Consider the following 22,842-nt stretch of genomic DNA (forward strand, 5'->3'; position numbering starts at 1 on the left):
ATCTCCAACACTACAGCATGAATTGAGATGAAAATGTTTATTGACTTCTTTACTTCAAATGATTACCCTATGTCAATATAATATCATTACCTTTGTTATAATACCACCCTTACCCTATCTTTCCCCCCTTTCCCTCTTATTCACACCAATTCTTTATTCTCTTGTCTGTATTGTTCGTTATGTTTTCCCTCCCCATTAATATTTTTGAAAAATCTCACTTTTTTTTCACATCTATATAATCCTAATTCAATGCGTCTCGGTTTCATACAACAATTTTCAAGTTCTCCAGTTTTTCTTGTTATATAACATGCATCCTTTTTATGTAATATGTCGTATAAGCATTGTTTTTGTTTTATGCCTTCAATAAAATATCTAAACCAAAAAAAAGGGCATACAAGAATTTAGGGAAAATAGCCCGGCTTCTCTATGTAATGTAATGATGTCTTGTATTAGGCCCTTCTACTATTTTGATGGCCTGGCTGCCTTATGGCCCTGTGAACATATTGGTGGGATAGAGGACATCCAGATGTGAAACCTGTGGTGCCAATGAGTACATGTTGAAACTACCTGGGCCTTGAGTGACGATTATGTTCTATATGCTTGACCGTGGAATTTGGGAATATGTTATGCTCAGGTGAGAGCCCAAACTCTAATAGATTACAGTCTGGGGCCACTGATGTGGGAATGGAGGAGGTAGATGTAAGCAGGTGAGCTTCGTAGTGGCTCTATTAATGTTGATGTGGTAACTTGAAGCTATGTGGAGCATTCAATGTGTAGTTTAATGTGGTGTAAGCAGGTAGGGTGAGCAAATTGGGAATAAGAAGGGTAGACAAACGAGGGTATATGAATTGCAGAAGGAGGAGCATTAGGCAAGATAATTGCCATAATCCAGGAGATTGTTTAGGGAAGTATGTTGGCTGTCTTTGATCATTCGATTCCATTTGAGTTACATGGAGTGTGGCCCAAAAGAGTTCATTCTCCAAGTTGTCTTTGGCGGAATGATCTATAATAACGATTTCATGCCATTTTTGTGGGATGACCAGTCCATGGCAGGGTTGCGCTACATATGGACTTGTGGTTTTAAAGGATGGCACTCACAAGGCTAGTGGTGGCATAACCAGCAGTGGGTGGGCTATCTTTGTCACACTCCCTCTTTTAGTCCCAGCACATTCATGAAGGTTGGTCAGACAGGAGGAGGCTACGCACTCAATAAGAGTATGTGATCGAGGGCAATATGCACACTTCAGCAGGAATGCTCAATGTGCATGGGCTGCCACCCACATATGCAATAGGATAGTCATGGATGGAAAGGCCGGGACAGGTTGGAAGATTCTTTAGCGCATTGCAAAGAAGGGAAACGTGCGTGGAGGTTGAGCAAAGTTTATCAATTCGGCTTTGAGCCAACCCACAGCAGTCTAAAGTGCAGAACGATGCGTGAAAACCTAGCGTCAATGTGAGAAAAAAATGATACGCTCTGTTGGAAACTAGACATACCGAAGAAGGGTTAAAATAGCACAGCCATTCAGGACTCTTTATTTGAGAAATGTTATCATTTTGCCACTTGGAATAGGGTAAAAAAAGACACAAGACTGATGTAGGTTCATTAACCATCTCTCCTGCCCTCAAAGGGAAATAATTGGATGACAGTGATGTATATTTCAGTATTAACAGGGTGTTGAGATGGTGAGTGGGTCATATAAGGGAATGTACATGTATGGAGTGTGTATTTAAGTCGACACTCCTTTTGCTCTCTTTCCTCCTACGCATTGCTGTATCTGTTCGCCATGCAATGGGGTGGGAGGGCATATTTATGGATAAGGCAATGCCAAAGGACCCCTCAATATGTGTGCTTCGCCAAATATTCAGCAAATCTGCATTGGTTCTTACGACAGAGATCGGGGTCATGGCAGGCGCAGCACTGCTTGGACAATTTTCTGTTTGACAGATAGGCTGGTGTGATAGGGGAATGAAGTCAAGTTTTGGAAAGTTTTCAGGTTATGGCAAATGGTTTGGAGTAGAAATTGCTGCTGAAGATTCTTACAGACTGTGCCAGATCCAACATAAAGGGTGTCACATTCCTGGATGATTGACAAGCCAGGTACATTGAGGGAACATCCACAGAGGTCGATCGAAAGTATTTGAAAAAGAGGTGGCCGAACAAAGCTTTGAAGCATATGAAGTGGGGGCCAGAAAGGCAGCAGCCAATGAAAGGGCCAGCAAGAAGGTAAACATGGAGATAAAACGATGGTGCAGAGGTTTGGGAATGAGATGACTGAATCAAAGGGTATAAATTAAATATGATTACACTTTATTGGACAGAAGGAATGCACCTGCCTACAGTTTGTGCAGATTCATAAGTTAATTGGCTTTTTTCATGCTTTTGTAAGGAAAAGCTAATGTTTGGTGCTCGTGAAGGACAGAAATGCAACCATCCGGGAGGGTTCTTCTGGGTGCAGAAACTGTTTCCTGATGAGACTCTTCCAAGAGATTGAATCTGTACAGTTTAACACTGTTTAAGGTACCCGGGGCTGGTTGGAGAACATCATCATGAGATTTGGGCACATAGGGTGGCATAATGAAGGGCAATTCTGAAGGGAGAACATAGTTGCCAAAATTCCCAGTTCCATTTATGATACCTCGTGCCGATCCTATTTGTTTCCCACTGAAAGCTGGAACTTGTAGGCCTATCCTTACAATGAGAAAAAATAAAACTACAAGTTTCAGCATGCAACTGGAAAATAAATTAGGACAGGCTCGAGGTGTCACGCATGGAACTGGGAAACTTGGCAGCTATGGGGGAACATTTTAAAGAAATAAATATGTGGCTGTGAAGCCAGATTAAATAGAAGGTGGTTGGTAGGGTGAGATGCGGACCAGAAGGCCCGGAACATGGATGTGGAATGTAGATGACATTGAGATCACAGGGCGGAGCCTTTAGGCAGAGAGGTTGGGTTGTTAACTTTCTTAGACGGTGGAGGGGGGGCGCTGTCGGACGGCAACGATAATGGCCGCCTGAGTGAGAAGCTGCACCGTTGATAACAAATCCTCTCATTAATCCTGCAATTTCGGTGAACGTAACTGTATGAGCTACGTAGTGCAGAGTTGCCCAAGCGTTGGAGCATCAGGGGACGACCTCGCAAATTCGTATTGCTCTGGGTGCTTGAAGTGCCCACGGGTCTCCCAGGCAAGGCGCCACGCCCTGATACGCCTCCCCCACCAACTACGTGCCCTCAATCCTTTCTCCCTGGTCGGACTGCAGCAAGGGATGCAGGGAGGAGCTGCTGGATGGCAGAGGGCGAAGCCGCCGGGACTCCACAGATGGCCCTGGGTAACGTGGCTGGTGGATGCATTACGGACAAGGCAGCAGGGAACGGGCAGTATCCTCTGCCTGCGTGGTAACCGTGCATTGCAGACATTCAGCGGGTGGAATTTCAGAGCGAGCTTCCACTCCCTGGTGGCCACCGTGTGCGCTGAGACCGAGCGGCTGGGCCGGCCGGGTCGAGGGTGGAGAGGCACTACATTAACGTCGACTGCTATCACACGGCATACCAGTGGTTGCACACCAACGTCGGTGTCTACAAAGGAGGGTGATTTCAAAATCCTCTATAAAGTGAGACACACTACTGCAACTGCGCACCAAGCTGAAACTCAATCCTATCTATTGTAGCCATGCTGACACACAACCCTCGCTCAGGTATGCCCAGACTCCAGAGGCAATAAGGGGAACAAAAAGGGACCCATGGATGCGTTCACTAACACCAGTATGGAGGACAGAAACAACCGACCTCCACTGGCCTGCCCACCCTCGTCTCAGAGCACAACGGATAACACATCAGATCTATATATGACGGTGCTCCAAGCAGGCTTTGCTGCAGTATACTCTAAACTAGATGATACACCATATCATCCATTAAAGCTGATCTTCAGCAGGTGAACGCACGTGTGGTGGAGGCGGAGAACTGGGTAAGTGCAGTGGAGAACACCATTACTAATCAAGGCAAGGATATAGAAGTCGTCAAAAAGAACTTGAAACTGGTGCAAATGACGTGCAAAGACCTTGAATAGACATTGCGCCGAAATAATGTCAGGGTGGTCGGTCTGGCGGAAAAACAACTTAATGTTCCAATGGAGGTATACCTAGAAGAAGTGATCTGTGCCATCCTCCCGGAAGCACAATTCTCACAGCAGTTCCTAATTGAAAGAGCCCACCGGGCCTTGGTGGTGCCTCCGAAACTGTCATTGCCCGTCTCTTGAATTATCGAGACAGGGATATGATCCTACGACTATCTAGGGAGAAGGGAACTTTGTTATATGAATCCACCAAAATACACATACATCTTGATTTTTCAAATGGAGTACAATCGGCTCGTTACAACTTTCATCAAGTTAAGAGAACACTCAGAGCACAATCAATCCCATACGCAATGTTATTCTCTGCCAAACTTTGACTGCAGTACGCATTTCTTTGAATCCCCCAAGCAAGCCATGAGTTACATCGAGCGAAACATCCCACAGCCACTGAGGGATAAGAATCCACCATCTGGGCCAAATACTTTAAGATAAAACAAGAGCTCAGAATTACAATGTTGTTCAAAACACCTGGATCCATATTGAAAGGACGCGGCGGCCCTCTGGGAGGTCTGGGTGGCAGACAGATAACATGGGACTTACCGTACAGAGCCGCCCACTCTTTCAAAGGTTGAAGTTTTCTGAACGGAACACACTGTCCAGTTGGGGGGATAGTGAGGGTGGAGGGGTGGGGTGGTTTGGGCCTGTTGCTCATTTGTTAATGGGGCAAACCATACTTTAAAGCATGGACTGAGTGTGGACACGCTGACACAGAAAATGAGTTGAAATCGGAAATGGACAAGATATATGAAAACACTGATGGGAACAGCATTCAAAATGAAGCACGGCAGGAGCTGAAACACGGTCTGAGACGAGCCTATGATGCATATACCAATGATGCAGAATAAGAAAGGGGTTAAGCTTCTTACATGGAACGTTAGGGGATTTGCGCACCCGATAAAGGCAAGGAAGATAGTTGCATATGCAAACCGACATAAAGTCAATATTCTCGTTCTTCAGGAGACGCATGCCACTAGGAGGATCACGGATGCATTTGCACGTAGTTGCGGCCCCTTGAAAGTTGCCACCAATTACTCTTCAGGGACAAGAGGAGTGCTTACAGTTGTGCATAAACGGATCAACTTCCAGATGTCCAAGTCGATGATAGACGCTGCGGGCGCTATGTAATTATTGGGGGGAAACTGCGTAACAAAGAAGTCATACTTGTAAACACATATGGTCCAAACCTGGATAACCCTGAGTTCTACTTACAAATTGGGGAACTGTTATCTCCATTGGGATCAGCTGCGATCGGTATTCTGGGGGGGACCTCAACGTGATACTGGACCTCGACTTGGACCGATCATCAGAAGGTCACAGAAAACATTCCAGAGCAGCAATGACACTGCTTTAGACGATGGCCACGCTGCCCCTGGTGGACACATAGAGAGAATTGCATCCTCAGGAAAGAGATTACACATTCTATTCTGGGCTACATGGGTCAAGCTCAAGAATTGACTATTGTCTATGTTCCCCGGAGCTGATCCCTGAAGCAGAGCAGTGCCCTATACTCCCACGTATGTTCAGATCATTCCCCGGACCTCTTGGGACTGGGCCCGAGGGACACTGAATACAACACCCGAAACTGGCGAATGCCCCTGAACTGTTGCAAAATTAATCTATTATTGAACCACTCAGAACTGAAATTGAGGACGACTTCGACCGTAATACAGGTTTGGTGCTAACACATAGATCAGTGTGGTAGACGTTTAAGGTGTGGCTGAGAAGCCAATTGATGGCGAGATCCTATGGCACGGTAAAAAAATAAGAAGTGAATTGAACCGGACTGAACAAGAACTATGTTATCTTGAGATTCGATAACCCATAACTACAGGAAAGGAACACTTGCAGAAGTTACAGAGTCAAATTGATAAATTCAGAACTCTGGCAGAGAGGGAATTGTATTATATGACACAACCATTGAAGGCAAGGAAGTATTGAGAGGGAAATAAGGCGAGCAAAGCAATGGCAACCCTCATCAGATCGGAGCAAGGGATAAGGCAAGTCACTAGCATTATCGATTCTTTGGAGATGGTACAGACTGGCCTGAGCGCTATTAACACGGTGTTTCGGCTGTTTTACACTAAACGATACGCTAATGCAGGCACAGTGACCCCGGCGGAGCTCCCAGACTACATGGACTTGTTTCCATTACCCAAGTTGGGGGATATAGAAAGAGCACTGCTAGAGCTTCCCTTAACGACTGAAGACATAGAGCAGGCCATTTCAGACTTACAATCAGGCAAAACCCCTGGGGGGTCAGATGGTATGCCAGTCGCTTTCTACAAACTCTTCAAATCTGTGATGGCTCCGAACTAGCTGGGAGTCTGGGAGGAGGCGCTCGAGAGAGGAGAGTTACCAAGCACTATGAAAGAGGCGATAATAACAGTCCTGCTGAAGCCCAGCAAACCCATTCATGACCCCACATTTTACTGCCCGTTATCACTGATTAATATGGATGCTAAAATATATGCCAAGGCAATGGCGAACCATCTGATCCCGCATATGAACAAACTAATCCATACAGATCAATCAGGATTCATTCCTGCTCGCTCGACAGCACTGAATCTTCGGAGATTCTTTGCCATCACGTCTCAATTGGACCCAAACGCTAAAGCAGCAGCGATAACTTTAGACGCCTAAAAAGCATTTGACTCTGTGTCTTGGAACTACATGTTTTCAATTTTTGGTAAAATGGGGTTTGGTCCGATATTCATTTGCTACATCCGCATGCTATATAAGAACCCGGCAGCAATGGTCAGGACGAATAACACTCTATCATCCCCCTTCAGGCTGAGCAGGGGCACCCCGCAAGGCTGCCCTTTGACCCCTCTTATATTTGCAATCACTATAGAGGGTATGGCGGCAAAAATTAGACATAAACATACATGGAGGGGTATCCGTATCAGGCCCCCCCCAACTTCTTTGCCTGTATGCTGATGATACGATGCTTTATGTCAGATACCCAGAGACACGTCTACCCCCGCTAATCCGAAAGATAAGTACATTTTCATCCTACTCCGGTTACAAAATTAAGACATAATCAGAGATGTGCCTACTACTCATGCCTACTACTGTACAAACACAGGCCACCTCTGGTTTTAAATGGTCCCCTACCTCCACGCACTACTTGGGTATAATTATAGCCACCGATAAACAGACCCTATACACCAATAATTATGAACCATATCTGCTACTCCTAGAGCACAAGCTCAAGGTCTGTGATAAGCTTCCAATATCCCTATACGGGCGAATAGCCTTGTTCAAGATGGTGGTATTGGCGACATTTCTGTATATGTTCTGCGGCATCCCAATATGGCCTGGCAGAGACTTCTTCCACAGACTGCAGACACTGGACACCAACTTTGTGTGGGGGGGAGAACGGTCCGGCTCCAGTGGCCCAAGATGTGTGAGGGATACGAAACAGGTTGGATAGCAGCCCCTGATTTTACTTTATACTTTCACGCAGCACAGGCACACTTCGCAAAGTACTGGGCAGACACGGCTGAGAAGCACGCACATGTACAGGTCAAAATATTTGCAGCAGCCCCTGTGAATATACAGGCTGTGCCATATGCAAAAAACTTTCTTAGATGGTGGATGGTGGTTTTGGTTGCCAATGTAATGGTAGGCTGTTTAAAGCATTGTTAGTTGGCTAGGCGATGCATCCGAGCATGTGGATCCTGTAATCCGATGACAACCCCCAATAAATGCAATTTTTTATCAAACACAGACATGTGAGTGTCTGTTTTCCATTACTAACTCCCAAAGATCAGAGGCAACCACAATACAGTGAGTCACATGGAACGACAACTCACGCTCAGTGAACGCCTTAAAACTGTGCAAAAGAGCCATACTATGGACCATCTGGAAATTAAAGAGATGTAATCAATTTGGTGTAAGGTTTACAATACCCGTGGACAAAAATCACAGCCCAAAATTAGTCCTTTACTTTATTTGCATTTTAGTTTGTAATGTAGCACATGCTTAAACGGGGGCAGGGGAACAAAAAGAACAAGCACAAATAAGACGTTTCACAGTGATAGTCGGGACTATTCACAAGTGTAATTAACAAAATATGCACACTATTCAGTAATACAAGAGCAAGATGAGAGTGCTATGGTTGTCAGATAGAATGTTAATGTTCTTCAGATAGGAGTTCACAGAGGTCTATAAAATAACTAGAGGGCTAACGTCCCACCAGGAACTGAGACAGCCCTGGTTGCCATGCAGATGTATAGAGCAGCCATGGAAGCCCTCACTTTCCTTTGTCATGATTTGGAGAGCAAGGGCAGGACCTGAAACACATTATATTTCATAACACATGTCAGTTGTGGTCGTTAGATATGTTTTCTAGTCTGAATGTCTCATTTTCTCCTGAAAAGTCCTTCAGAATTAACATTGTCAACATACCTTCTAAGGACATTGCTAATTCTGTATATATATATATATATATATATATATAATACAAAATTGATTCTTTAGTAGAAGTGTCTAAGAGGCGTAATGTTGTAGAACAACTTCACAGGTTCTATCCTCGCTCTCTCGAAGGAAGGATAGAGGTATGTATGCAATGACCAGCCTGTATGGCTCCCTACCTTCAACTTTTAAATGTTGCACTATTATGATTCTTGCCAAAAGGATACCAGGTGCCCACATGATTGCAACATAAAGCAGACAGAAAAGGAGTTTATGTTTAAGCCTTACCAACCTTGTCTGGGTAAACTTTGAACCACCAGAATTTCCAGGCCAAACTTTCTCGAACTTCTTTTGAGGTTTGGAGAGAGGGGGTGTTACTGTGAGATCCACCTGACGCTAGGTAAGTGGCCTGCACAATTGTAGGTCTCTTTTGACCTTGGCAGACGCTGGAGGTTGTTGGTGGCTTCTCAACGGGTGGAAAGACTTCTATTTTGAGTAAAATGTTATGTCTGGATCCCAGAGGCACCAGGTCCAGACGTGCAGTTGCTGGGGGCACACTGTTCCGTGGTCACGCGGTCAGATCATGGCCGGGGAGGCACCCAGACCACTCAACATACAGAGTTGCCCTGCAGGGGCTCTGTGGGACACAATTGTATGGAAGGCAGAATTGCCTTGCAGGGGCTCTGCCTCGGCACAGGAAACAAGGACAGCATTGCCTTGCAGGAGCACTGTTATACTGAAGGGCTCTGCAGGGCAGGCCCTCTGCCTGCGAGTCTGTTGGCACAGCATTGGAACGATGCACAGCAGGCAGGAGTCTGGTGGAATGACTGGCGAACGGGAAGCTGCTCGTCTCTTTCATTAATTTAGTCACATGTTCACAGACATGTGACACCAGCACAAGCCCTTAGCGGGACTCGTTTTCCTTATAGGGGGAGCAGAGCACACCACATAAAACAGGATATCTTGATTCTTTTTCTTTTCATCCCAGAGTTTGCTGGAAGCAGACATTAGTTTAAAAGCAGACAGTGGGTGTAACTGAGTGTGCCACCTTTTTTGTGACATCTAGGGATGAGAGAGCACCAATCATCTTGCATTACATGCATACACGCACCCGACATTCCTTGCCAGTGAACACTAAAGAGGAGGAGACCCCAGAGTTGACTGGAGGGAGGAGATTACATTCCGTGCCTGTAACTGAGTGTACAAGCCATCTTGTTATGAATTGGCCCACGAGCCCGATGAGAATTGGCAAGTCAGAGGGGTTTGGTTTGACTTGCGAGATATGCCAAGGCTCACTGATGTTAAATGCTGCTTCATACTTATTTCTGGGTTTCCAGAGCCAACAGTTTCAAGGCATTTTGTGTGTTCGAAGACCTAACACACATTTGGACAAAGAGAGTGGACTAGCAGGGGAGGACCTACAATCTTTTAGAAGGTACCCAAGGGAAGAGACAGGATTTTTAAAGGAGCAATCTGGGGGATGATGTCCAGTAGGTCTCAATGCCTTACGAGACATCACTAAACAGAGACAGTCTGGGATCCTTATTGCTGGTAATTGTTGATGATACAGGTCGAAATAAAGTGAAGTGGAAATGTTTCTTATCATTAGCTAGAGCATTTAAGCTTTTCCCTAAACCTGATTGTCAATGGGCGGGTTCAGAACGTTGGCAGGAGAGCAATGTCAGAACAATATATACAGAAGAAAACTCCCATAATAAGAACATTTGTATGGGTTCAGTGGGGAATTTGTACGTCAATGGACCGACAAGTAAAATAAATTCACATTTGGCCTGCTGCTTCCACGAGCAGGTTGATCTTCCTTAAACCTGCAGAAGCCGTTGTAATATCAAGCCTACCACTATAAGAGCTACTTCACCCAGTCTGCTGATCATACGTCCATCTAAAGTTTCAGACATGTTCGACATTTTCCCCGCGTAGAAAATCTCAGGCTGCCTGGTGTCTAACGAAGGGGATTTCTATCACAGGCGGAACAATTCAAAGTCAAAGGGTTGCCAAATGTTCTTCAAAGGAGTGACAGATGCAGCGGGTCATCTGATATCCCTCCAAACCTTTCATATGGAAATTTGAGAGGACGGCGGCACAATGCCCATGAAATTGGTAATTAGCTGCACGTATGGAATAACTGAAAAGGGAGAATGGAGAGAGTTATGGATCTTGGCTATGGTTGTATGAAATTGTTATAATATTAAACATGTATATAGTGTCATATAGCATGCAAAAGAAACTGCGCTCTGTTGTCGCTTAAATAAGAGGTGCAAATACTACCCTAAAATAATAGTACATGTCTATTTATCTTTTCAGCTCTTTTTAGGAATGTACAAAGAGCAATACACACAGCACACTTAGTTTATCATAGTTAGCATTATGGAGCAATTGATATGTTCACAACATGGAAATAATTTCCAACAACAAAATCCCTTTCTAAGTTTGTAATGCATTTTTTTTGTTGGCGATCCAATGCAGGACAAAGGACTGCACATCAGAGGGTCTCCAAAGATTCAAAAGATGAGCAGGTTCTGCCAAGATTGGAATATTTAACCTACATGTTCTGCAAAGATCTCCCCAGCGCATCAGCTTTGTTAAACAGTCACCACCCAAGATAACAGTGATGTGATCCCTTCCCTAACCAAAATGATCCCACTTGCTTAGAGACTGTTCACGATCTCTTAGGTTGGCATTCTAGGTACAACATTTTGTTTTTCTTTTCAGGCCATTTCATACAAATATGGGTTACCCTAGAATATTTTTCTGGTCAGGTGATTTATCAACCTTTAAATACCATGCATACTAGAATTAACAAGACAGGAAAGATGATATGCCAAAATGTAGAAAAACGTGTTCTGAAAATGTTTCATGTGGATCTTTGGGCGTTTCTTATTCCTGTTGTGACTGGGACAGTAGTCTGACAATATCAAGAAGGGGCAAGGATCCCCTGCAGCCTGGGTTGGGAGCCCTACCAATTTGGAAACCAGAGTCATTCCTAACCCAGAGGGGCAAGGTGGCAGTTATGAGGGCCCCAGCCCCTGTTCTTTACCTTTGTGTATATACAATTGATTGCAGTACCACCCTTCATCACCCCATACCTCTGTTTGAAAATGCTGGTCAGTCTTTTTCTTTTCTTTCCAGAGAACTACCTGTACCTGCATTCCTAGCAGAACACCAACAAGGAAAAGGGCAGGGTTAGCCTCCTTCTTATGGAATTACCTAAATGTGATACCTCCCTGGACTGATAGGCCCAGGAAACTAGTGGGGAAGCACCAATTGCAGAAGGACGGGGAAGATAAAAACAGGGACAGTAAACAGGAAGGTTTGGGTTATTAGGGCGATGTCAGAGCAGGAACATGTGGTGGACCAAGAGACCAGAAGGAGGAAGGATGGTGTGGAAGTGATTTCCAGAAAAGGTGAAGTGCTGGCTGTTAAGAGAAAGTGTTACTGTGCTGTGAATGTGTGTGAAAGTGTGTGAGTGATTGAGTGACAGCTGTAGCAGGGAGGCAGGGAGTGGGTGAAATGGTGATTGAGGGAGTGAAACGAGTTTGGCAGAGTTGTAGTGTGGAGCGAGAGGTTGTAGAAGTGTGAGGGAGATGTGGTAATAGTGTGAAGGAAATAATGGTACTAGTGTGGTGGGAGGAGTGGCAGTAGTGTTGAGGGAGGAACAGGAGTAGTCAGCAGTTGTTAGATAATAAATCGTGTTTAATCCCATATTGGATAATTGTGTTTGTTAATGGAGTAGTTGTGGAATCAAAATATTGAGTGACGTCATCACGGAGTTAGGAGCACAGGTGTTTGAGCCAAAAAAAGAAAGGTATGCAATTTGATGACCTTAGGCATAGGTCATTCGCTTAATCGAGACCCTGCTTGCACCCTCCAAAATTTCGAGTACAGATAATAGGAATATTGTGTTGACAGTTTATAACGGAGGTAGTGAGCCCAACCAAAATAGTTAGCCCCCTTAGTTATCAAAGATACAAATAGCCCAGTGGCAGATCACTTTGCAGAAAACTATAAGAATCACCCGCCATAGAGAACAACTTTGGGCAATTTACCATGTAGAAGCCGCCATTTGTAGTGGGGATACAACCCTGAGTGCAGGTACACTAGTTCAGTGGGCACATGCAAACCGTTTGGTCCCCGCCTGGATGTAAAGACTATAGATTTCTCAAGTTGCCATTGCCGAGCCCGTCTCTTTTCTGACTGTGTTATCAGCTGTAACATTTTCCAAATGACAACATTAGACTCGATTTGGATAAATAGAAGAATGTTTTTTTTTATTTACTACAGAATGGTTTCCAGACCAGGTGACTCTCTGCTCCACCTTACTCTTGGCCTCCCAGGTTGTCAGGAGCTTTCACAATATTTTCTCCAAGTAATGGAGGCTTTTCACTCATTAGCTCTTAGATCTTTCCTCATACAGGTCGGCATTACCATGACATTATGAGTGATGCGGTGCAGTAAAAACGGTGGCAATGCATCGAAAATTCCATTACTGCCATGTTACCGCTGTGTTACTGCACCGCCATACTATAGGTTTGGTGGTAACTAAATGTTTTCTTATATAGCGCAACTCTCACCCAAAGGTCTCAGGGCGCTCACATGGACAGAACAGCAAAATGCTGGAGGTAAATCCACATCCTTAGCGCCAAAAACGGTGATAATGGTGGAATTACAGTGGTTGGTAATTCCACCAAAATCTCCATGGAGTCCTATGGACTCCAGATATAGGGCATTACACCGCCCTACCACCACTTGTAATCCTGTGAAAAATCTGAGGGACCAAGCGGCGATAAAGATAATGACATTTGACGGTATTGCAGCAGATTTACTGCCGAAATATCACCAAACTCTTAATGAGACTCAATGTCTTTGTGGTGTGTTTGCTTACACGTCGTAAGTATTAGAGTCACTGTTACCAATCTGTGGCTTTCGATGGTACAATACTCTCATTTATCAAAGAACTCTATACTGAATTCTGGGAATATCTGGATGACAACTCCTATTGTGCACTATGTGCTGCTCCTCTTTCTTTTACCAACATCAACACACTGTGTTCCCTTCACTAGGATTTTTAACTGTTGAAATCACAACACCCAAATTTTAAATTCTTTCCTTGTATTTTTACTTTGTCACCATCTCTCACTAGATTTGTCAACTGTTGGGGCCACTAGGTAATACAGTTATGGATCTTTACTAATGTGCTCTGTCTTTGGAGTATTAGTATAACTCTTATTTAAGTGAAATGAGATGCGGTTGTTTTGGCTTTGTCAGTCACTATCTATCGACTCTGGTTCTGTTGGTTTTGTTAGCTTTGTCACCACTTCTGCATGAGCCTTTCGGAGTGTTATCACCACAACTCCCAATAATGAATGTGTCCTGGATTCTTTTAGCTTTGTTGGTGACTCTGCACAAAGCTTTTATAGTGTTTGAACCAGAACTCCCAATATACAGTTCATCTCTGGTTATGTTAATTGTGTCAGCACCCTAGCAGTAGACTTTTAGAGTGTTAGAACCAAAAGCCTAAATATGCAACTCTTCTCTGTTTCACTTAGTTTTGTCTCAATTGCCATCTCCTCAAATTCTTTCTGATCTCTCTCATACCCACAGCCTCACCTTTGGTGTCCCATTTGTCTCCTTAAAGTTCTTGTCTCAGGTTGCACTTCCTCAACTCTCTCTTGATCTCTCTAAGCCCAAGAGCCTTGGTTAACCGATTCTCACTGGAGGTTATCTTTCAAATCTCTCTGTTACCTCTTCAGTGTTTTCAGGGAATTGCTTCTCTCCATCACTTGCAGATCTCTGAAGGGTTTCTCACTATGAATGTATTCACATGCTGGGGCTTGCCTTTCTGCTCCCCTCATTTTAGTTTCTGTTGTTGATGTTGATCATCATCTGGCTTTCTCACTATGTCCTTGTTCTGTTGGGGTGTTGTTTGGTTCTCTTTTTCTTAGCCCACCCCTTTCCTTCCTTTCTTAAGAAGCCTGCCAAGAGCTTTTCATCTTCAGTCAGCTGTTGCATGTGTATCTAGGACACGAGACCTCTGCCCCACCCACCTGCTAAACACAGCTGACCTTTTGGTACTTTTTTGCACTCTTTTCCTTAGCCACCCCTTTCCTTCCCTTGTTAAAATGCCTTCAAGCTTCTTTTCTTTGGCAGTTGGTCAGCAAATGCAAGTGGATGTAGGTTGGGTGACCTCTATCCCACCCACCTGCAAATCACTGGAAATCTATTGGTGCCTTTTTTAGCACTCTTTCTTAGGCCCACCCCTATCTTACCCTACATAAAATGCCCTCTAGCCTCTTTTCTTTTGGAATTGGTCAGCTGGTGCAAGTGAATCTAGTTACCACAAAAGTGATGGGTGGAAGGTTTTGAACAAATCTTCCACACCACCGGTTCTTAGCCCGTCTGCGCCATTGCAAAAGGGGTCCAGCCATATGCAAATCAGTCAGGTACTGCCACCAATGGTAGCAGCCCAGCCCGAACTGCTAGGCCAGGTCCCCTCTGCACGGAAACACAAGCAACCCCAGACATGTTTCGGCCTTGTTGGGCCTCCTCAGTGAGGTGCAGCTTGGTTCCCTATGGCACAGCGAGCAAGGGACCCACGTCTGGGCATACCCTCTCTCAAATAGTGAGACAAACTGTAACCACAAAAGTGATGGGTGGAAAGTTTTGAACAAATCTGAACCACTGGCATTGCTCTGGGCAGCCTTCCACACCACCGTTTTTTAGCCCATCTGTGCCATTGCAAAAGGGGTCCAGCCATATGCAAATCAGTCAGGTGCTGCCACCAATGGTAGCAGCCCAGCCTGAACTGCTAGGCCAGGTCCCCTCTGCACGGAAACACAAGCAATCCCAGACATGTTTTCGGCATTGTTGGTTTCTCCTCAGTGTGGTGCAGCTTGGTTCGCTATGGCGCAGCGAGCAAGGGACACACGTCTGGGCATACCCTCTCTCACATAGTGAGACAAACTGTAACGACAAAAGTGATGGGTGGAAGGTTTTGAACAAATCTGAACCACTGGCATTGTTCTGGGCAACCTTCCACACCACCGAATTTTAGCCCGTCTGCACCATTGCAAAAGGGGTCCAGCCATATGCAAATCAGTCAGCTATTGCCACCAATGGTAGCAGCCCAGCCCAAACTGCTAGGCCATGTCCCCTCTGCACAGAAACACAAGCAACCCCAGACATTGCTTTGTCACCCCTAGTGGGACGGGTATGCCTAGGCGTGGTTCCCGTGCCTGCTGGGCATAGAGACCCAATCTACTCCTCACTGATGAGGCCCAACAAGGCTGAAACATGTTTGCGGATGCTTGTGGTCTCATGCAGAAGGGATGTGACCTAGCAGTTCGGGCTTGACTGCCCCTTTTGGGGTGGGACCAAGCCTGTTTTGCATCCAAGCCTGATCTTTCCCCTTCTGTAAGGGCTTGGCAGGGGAAGAACGATGGTCTGGAGGGTTGCCCAGAGCGATGCCAGAGGTTAAGATTCATTCTAAACCTTCCAGCCATCACCTCTTTGTTTTTGCTTTGTCACCCCGAGTCGGACGGGTATGCCTTGACGTGGGTCCTGTGCCTGCTGGGCCTAGAGACCCAAGCTACTCCTCACTGATGACGCCCAACAAGTCTAAAACATGTTTGGGGATGCTTGTGGTTTCCTGCAGAAGGCATGTGACCTAGCAGTTCGGGCTGGACAGCCCCTTTTGGGGTGGGACCAAGCCTGATTTGCATATGATCTTTCCCCTTCTGTAATGGCTTGGCAGGGGAAGAACAACGGTCTGGAGGGTTGCCCAGAGCAATGCCAGGGGTTAAGATTCTTTCTAAACCTTCCAGCCATCACCTCTTTGTTTTTGCAGGTGAATCTAGGTCACAAGTCTTCTGCCCCACTCACCTGTTAATCACTGCTAATCTGTTGGTGCCTTTTTTGGTACTCTTCTCCTTAGCCCTTCCATGCCCTACTTGAGCTGCCTTCTAGGCTCTTTTCTTTTGCATCTTGTGCGAGTTAATCTAGGTTTTGTGACCTCAACCCCACCGCCTGCAAATTACTTAGTCCGCCTTGCATCATCTTGACCTGTGCCCCATCACAACAGCATCTGTCAACAGCATCACTTACATCTTCCTCTGAGACCTCAGCCTGCCCAGGACTTAAGTCACCAGGAAAGCCAGATAGATACTATGGACATTCTGACAAATCTGAGGATGTCGTCCCTTCTCCCCTAGGGGAGACCTTTCCCATGGGGTCAGGGCGGTTCATACACATTACAATAGTCCACCTGGGGGTGGTGCACCAAGGGAGGATGACATGGAGGAGGAAGCCCCTTAATGGGGCCGGGGGCAGTCATATCCAGATAATGTGATATTCCCCTGCATCAATATATCTACATCCTTTTCCAATGCTATATCCTCCATCCCCTACTTTTGATAGGGCCAATATGTGCTATTGTCAACTTAGCCAACCTAATGTACTAGACAAGGTCAAAACATCAGAGTATGCAAAGTATGCTGCAAAGGGCTCTCTTTCAAGTCTTGGGAGAGTTAACATGCTTTGCAAAGCTAAAACATCAGAAAATACTAAGTATGCGTCATATGCCTCTATTTGGAGTACTGAGAAGAAGATGATGACCAGGAGTCCAGGGACCACTCTGGAGACACAAAGTGAATGCTCTAGCTTCTCACGGTATGTGATTGTCTCAAAACAATTCCCCTATCCAGCGCAGGAGTTTAAACGGAGCTCAGCTGAGAGAAAGAGTTAGAGCTGTCCTCCAAGGAGGATTCCGGCGAGCCGCGTAATGGCCTAGCAGACGAGAGCCAGATGAGGGGAAGGCGTGAACGAAGGAGAACTTGAACGTAGTTCAGGAAGGAAGGACTGCTCGGGCTGCTGCAGTGTAAAGCTGCCAGGCATCCCATGCGCCGGTAAAGCGTCTGAGAAGGAGGATGCACCTCCGGGAGAAGACGATGTCTGCTGAGCCAATGTAGACTGTGCAGGAGCCCTGAACACTATCGGAGCCTTGAGAGATGTAGCAGCTGCTCGGGAAATGACGGTACCTGCAAGGAAGAAGCAAACAGGTACGGGGATACCCGAGAGGTGCTGAAGGTCTGGGGAAGCAAGGGAGTGAGGCAGAAGCTGGATTTAGTGTGCCTGGGACCCTGGGATTAAAATGAGAGTCTGAGACCTGCACCCATATGAGAAACCGAAACAAAGCCATTCTGAATATTGCGACTCGGGGACTCGCACCCAAAAAGGGACAGTCCATGAGAGGAAAAAGATTTGGCAAGAGAATGAACCAAACCATATGAGCAGTGCGAGTCTGGGACCCTCACCCAAAATGAGAGAAGACTAATTAGCTAAAAGGAAACCTACGCTTGGTAGAAGGAGTGTCCCAAGTTGTTGGGATAAAACAATAGAAATGTATGAAGCATATTCTTGTGAACTAACCATTGCATTTACTTAAGAAAATATAGGTGGCACAAAAGGAAATAAAGTAGAACAATGAAGGAAGCTAGGGGAAAGGATCACAACCCTCGTCGGAGTTCTACATTTGTGAATATTTCTTAATTTTATCAAAAAGGAAACCGACGCTTGGCAAAGGGCATGTGCCAAGTTGTTGGGATAAAGCAGTGTGGATTCAATAAACCTGTTCTTGTGAATTATCCAGTGACATTTGCTTAAGGAAATGCAAGCCTGAGCGGCCCAGAAGAAGAGAAAGTCGTACAAGAAGGAATTTAGGGTTAAGGACTAAAACCCTACCCTTGGAGTCCTACATTTGTGAACATTTCTTTATTTTCACTGGTTTTGATTACCAGAGAGACTGTGAACTTTTCTGTTGGTTGGTTCGACAAAGAACACTTTAATTTGGGAAGAGATCATCCTTGCACAGTTGATTTAACTTATTAGTGTTAGGGACAGAGGTAGACTGTTGAGACATGACAGTGACAGACTTTATAGTGTTGGACATTCTGACAATGTCCTTAGTTTTCTTTGAGGCAAGGCAAACCCTCCTAGTTTTTGGGCTACATAAGCATTCTTGAATAATTAAAGTTTCTGCCCAAATACATACCACCATTGTGTGCATATCTTTTATTTTAATTTATTGGGTATTTATAATGCGCCTATACAGCAAATTGTGTTCGAAGGTACAACAAGACAGATGCGAGGTGGGGGGGGGGCAGATGACGACATACAAAACAGTCCTAATTGGCTTTGTGACATTCTGATTGTGCAAGTGCAGGGGAGGAGGGGAGAAGTGCCGGTCAGAGTGTAAAGCACTAGTGCTTAGTGCTAAGGAGGGAAAGGAAGTGCAGGTCGGAGTGGGGAGTGTGCAACTGCTGGAGGGGGAGAGTAGGAAGGGGGAAGAGGGCCCTGGGCTAGTCAAATACTAAGGGGAGGCCAGTTGGACAAGTGCCAGGGAATGCAGGGGAGTGAAGATCCACAAGCAAGTCCTAGGACGTGGCTGAAGGCGGTGCAGGCCCAACTAGGCTGGACCAGGGGAGGGAGACCAGGAGGGCAAGTGCTGGTTAGGGGGGGGGGTTGGTCAGGGAGAAGAAGTACAGGGGTAGACTGGGCGATAAGCCTGGTGCCCTCTTTGAATCAGAAGGAACCAGGCAGCCAGTAACAAAGCAGCAGAGGGGGACATTAGCAGGTAAGGGTTATAGGGAAGGAAGAAGAGAAAAGGAGAGTCTTGAGAAAATTCCAGAACTTAAGGAGATCCGGCTCAAGTGTGAGAGGGGCAGGAAGGCCATTCCGGAGGGAGTCACCTGCGGAAGAAAGAGATGTAACCCCCCATTCTCTGCTTTGCAAAGCATTTGATCTGCAGAGAATTGGAGCCAGAAGACCAAAGGGTTCTAGCAAGTAGATATTTAGAGAGAGCGCGTTGAATGTAGCGGGGTCCCAGGCCACAGAAAGCCTTGTGAATGATGCAGAGGTTCTTGAACTTGATCCTCACAGCAATCAGGAGCCAGTGGAGAGATTTTAGGGCCGGAGAGGTGTGGTCCCTGGGCTTGAGGCCAAGGACAAGTTCCACAGTCTCACACCTTCATGCAATTCATCACAGATTCAAACCACAAAAAAGGCAACACACTCGACCTGATGTTCACCACCTCGTCAGACACCATATGCCTCCCTACCTACCTTCACACTGGACAGACCCTACACTGCACACACATCCTGCTCCACCACACACCTCTCCCTTGTTATTAGTGTTAGGGACAGAGGTAGGCTGTTGAGACATGACAGTGAAAGACTTTATAGTGTTGGACATTCTGACAATTTCCTTAGTTTTCTTTGAGGCAGGGCAAACCCTCCTAGTTTTTGGTTTTGGGCTACATAAGCATTCTTGAATAATTAAAGTTTCTGCCCAAATACATACCACCATTGTGTGCATATCTTTTATTTTAATTTATTGGGTATTTATAATGCGCCTATACAGCAAATTGTGTTCGAAGGTACAACAAGACAGATGCGAGGTGGGGGAGGGGGGCAGATGACGACATACAAAACAGTCCTAATTGGCTTTGTGACATTCTGATTGTGCAAGTGCAGGGGAGGAGGGGAGAAGTGCCGGTCAGAGTGTAAAGCACTAGTGCTTAGTGCTTAGTGCTAAGGAGGGAAAGGAAGTGCAGGTCGGAGTGGGGAGTGTGCAACTGCTGGAGGGGGAGAGTAGGAAGGGGGAAGAGGGCCCTGGGTTAGTCAAATACTAAGGGGAGGCCAGTTGGACAAGTGCCAGGGAATGCAGGGGAGTGAAGATCCACAAGCAAGTCCTAGGACGTGGCTGAAGGCGGTGCAGGCCCAACTAGGCTGGACCAGGGGAGGGAGACCAGGAGGGCAAGTGCTGGTTAGGGGGGGGTTGGTCAGGGAGAAGAAGTACAGGGGTAGACTGGGCGATAAGCCTGGTGCCCTCTTTGAATCAGAAGGAACCAGGCAGCCAGTAACAAAGCAGCAGAGGGGGACATTAGCAGGTAAGGGTTATAGGGAAGGAAGAAGAGAAAAGGAGAGTCTTGAGAAAATTCCAGAACTTAAGGAGATCCGGCTCAAGTGTGAGAGGGGCAGGAAGGCCATTCCGGAGGGAGTCACCTGCGGAAGAAAGAGATGTACCCCCCATTCTCTGCTTTGCAAAGCATTTGATCTGCAGAGAATTGGAGCCAGAAGACCAAAGGGTTCTAGCAAGTAGATATTTAGGGAGAGCGCGTTGAATGTAGAGGGGTCCCAGGCCACAGAAAGCCTTGTGAATGATGCAGAGGTTCTTGAACTTGATCCTCACAGCAATCAGGAGCCAGTGGAGAGATTTTAGGGCCGGAGAGGTGTGGTCCTTGGGCTTAAGGCCAAGGACAAGTTCCACAGTCTCACACCTTCATGCAATTCATCACAGATTCAAACCACAAAAAAGGCAACACATTCGACCTGATGTTCACCACCTCGTCAGACACCATATGCCTCCCTACCTACCTTCACACTGGACAGACCCTACACTGCACACACATCCTGCTCCACCACACACCTCTCCCTTGTTGGAGGCAACCCAAATTGACCAAGACACCTCACTGCATTTTCAAGAAGTTTCCATGGATGCATTGGAATGAAACGCATCATCATGGCTTCCACATGTGAACCTTTGGAGAATGTCAACACCTAGCTCAGCTCACTCAAGCACACCCTGAGACCACCAACACCCATGCATCACTGAAAGCTCAACTCAACAAACATACGACCTCCACACCTTGGTACACACAGGAGCACCATACAAAGCAAAGAAAAGCTCTGGAGAAAATTCCACCAAATAGAAACCACATCACACTGAAAAGCCTGCGATTAGCACATTGGACACTCATCACCACAGCCAAATCAAACTACACAACCATCATGGAAGCATCCAACAACAGCATAGTATTCTTTCAAGTCATGAAGCACTGCATCAACCTTTTGTCAGTCTGAAATACCACAATCCACAGACAAATGCAATGCCATCAACAGCTTCTGCACAGACAGGATAGGCAAGATAAGGCAACAGTTTGAGTGATCCACACATACCACAGACATTGTACCCATACCAGCCTGAATCATATTAAGATGAACCGAATTCAGGACAATTACTCTTGGGACCTCACCAACATTCTTGCAGCTGTCAAACTCATCAACTACAAAGACGACATTCTCTCCTCTTCAATTATAAAGGTCCTCAAAGGTGAAGCACTCATACTACTTCTCAATGTCAAAAGTGCATCCCTCGCACAAGGCACCTTCACAGATGCACTGAAAATGAGACAGTTACTCTTACTCTTGAAGAAACTCACACTTGACCTAGATGATGTGGCAAACTTTTTCCCTTGCCCCATCTTGCATCTTCCATTCCTCAGCAAAGTGATTTAAAAGACTGTCGCCACTCAGGTGTATAACATTATCACTTAGCACAATCTCCTACGGGACTTCCAATTTGGTTTCCAAGCATGATGCAGCACATGGAATATCACCATCCAAGTTATCAAGGATGCTCTACATATCCAGGACAAAGCGTAACCCTGGCTTATTTTTCCTCCTTGAGCTTTCTGCTGCCTTGTAAACCATTGTCCATGAAGCCCTCCTCAATATCCTCACCATTCGCATGGGCTTCAATGGAACTTTCCTGCATTGGCATACATCATGCTTCTCCAACAGACACCAACCTATCCAGATGCACCCAAACAGATCCCAGCACTGCCCAGTAACCTGTGGAGTTTCTCAGTGCTCCAATGTGTCCTCTTTCATCTTCAACCTCTACATTGAACCTCTGTGGGAAAACATTTCCAACAGCAATATACTGATGACACACAACATTACCTAAATATCAATTTCATTGACAAAATCCATCAACTGAAGCACTGACTGTCCCTCATCCAAGCCTGGATTTCAAACTCGTATCTGAAGCGCAACCTTCAAAGACCAAATTCATTCTCCTATGAAACCCCACCAAGCACGTCCAAGTCAACAGTTGGATGATTGACATGAAGCTCAATGGATTCAGGTCTCAAATCTCCCCCAGTGCACAATCACTCAACTTTACTGTTGACTGTTACCCTTCATTGAAAACACACATCACCAAGATCCAAATAGCATGGTACCAGCTTGCGCACCTCTACAAAGTCAATCCTTTCTGAACAGTTGTCTAAACCCTGGCCATCTCTCATCTGGTTGCAAACATCCTACTCACAGGAATCCCAGATGCCACCTTGGCCTCTCTGAAACCTGTCCAGCATGCTGCGGCACACCTCATCACAGGACTAAGAAAATCCAACATCATCCCCAACATCAAGGAGTTGC

The sequence above is a fragment of the Ambystoma mexicanum genome, chromosome 10 (genome assembly GCF_040938575.1).
Source record: "Ambystoma mexicanum isolate Mex_15411 chromosome 10, UKY_AmexF1_1, whole genome shotgun sequence".
Taxonomy (NCBI): Eukaryota; Metazoa; Chordata; class Amphibia; order Caudata; family Ambystomatidae; genus Ambystoma; species Ambystoma mexicanum.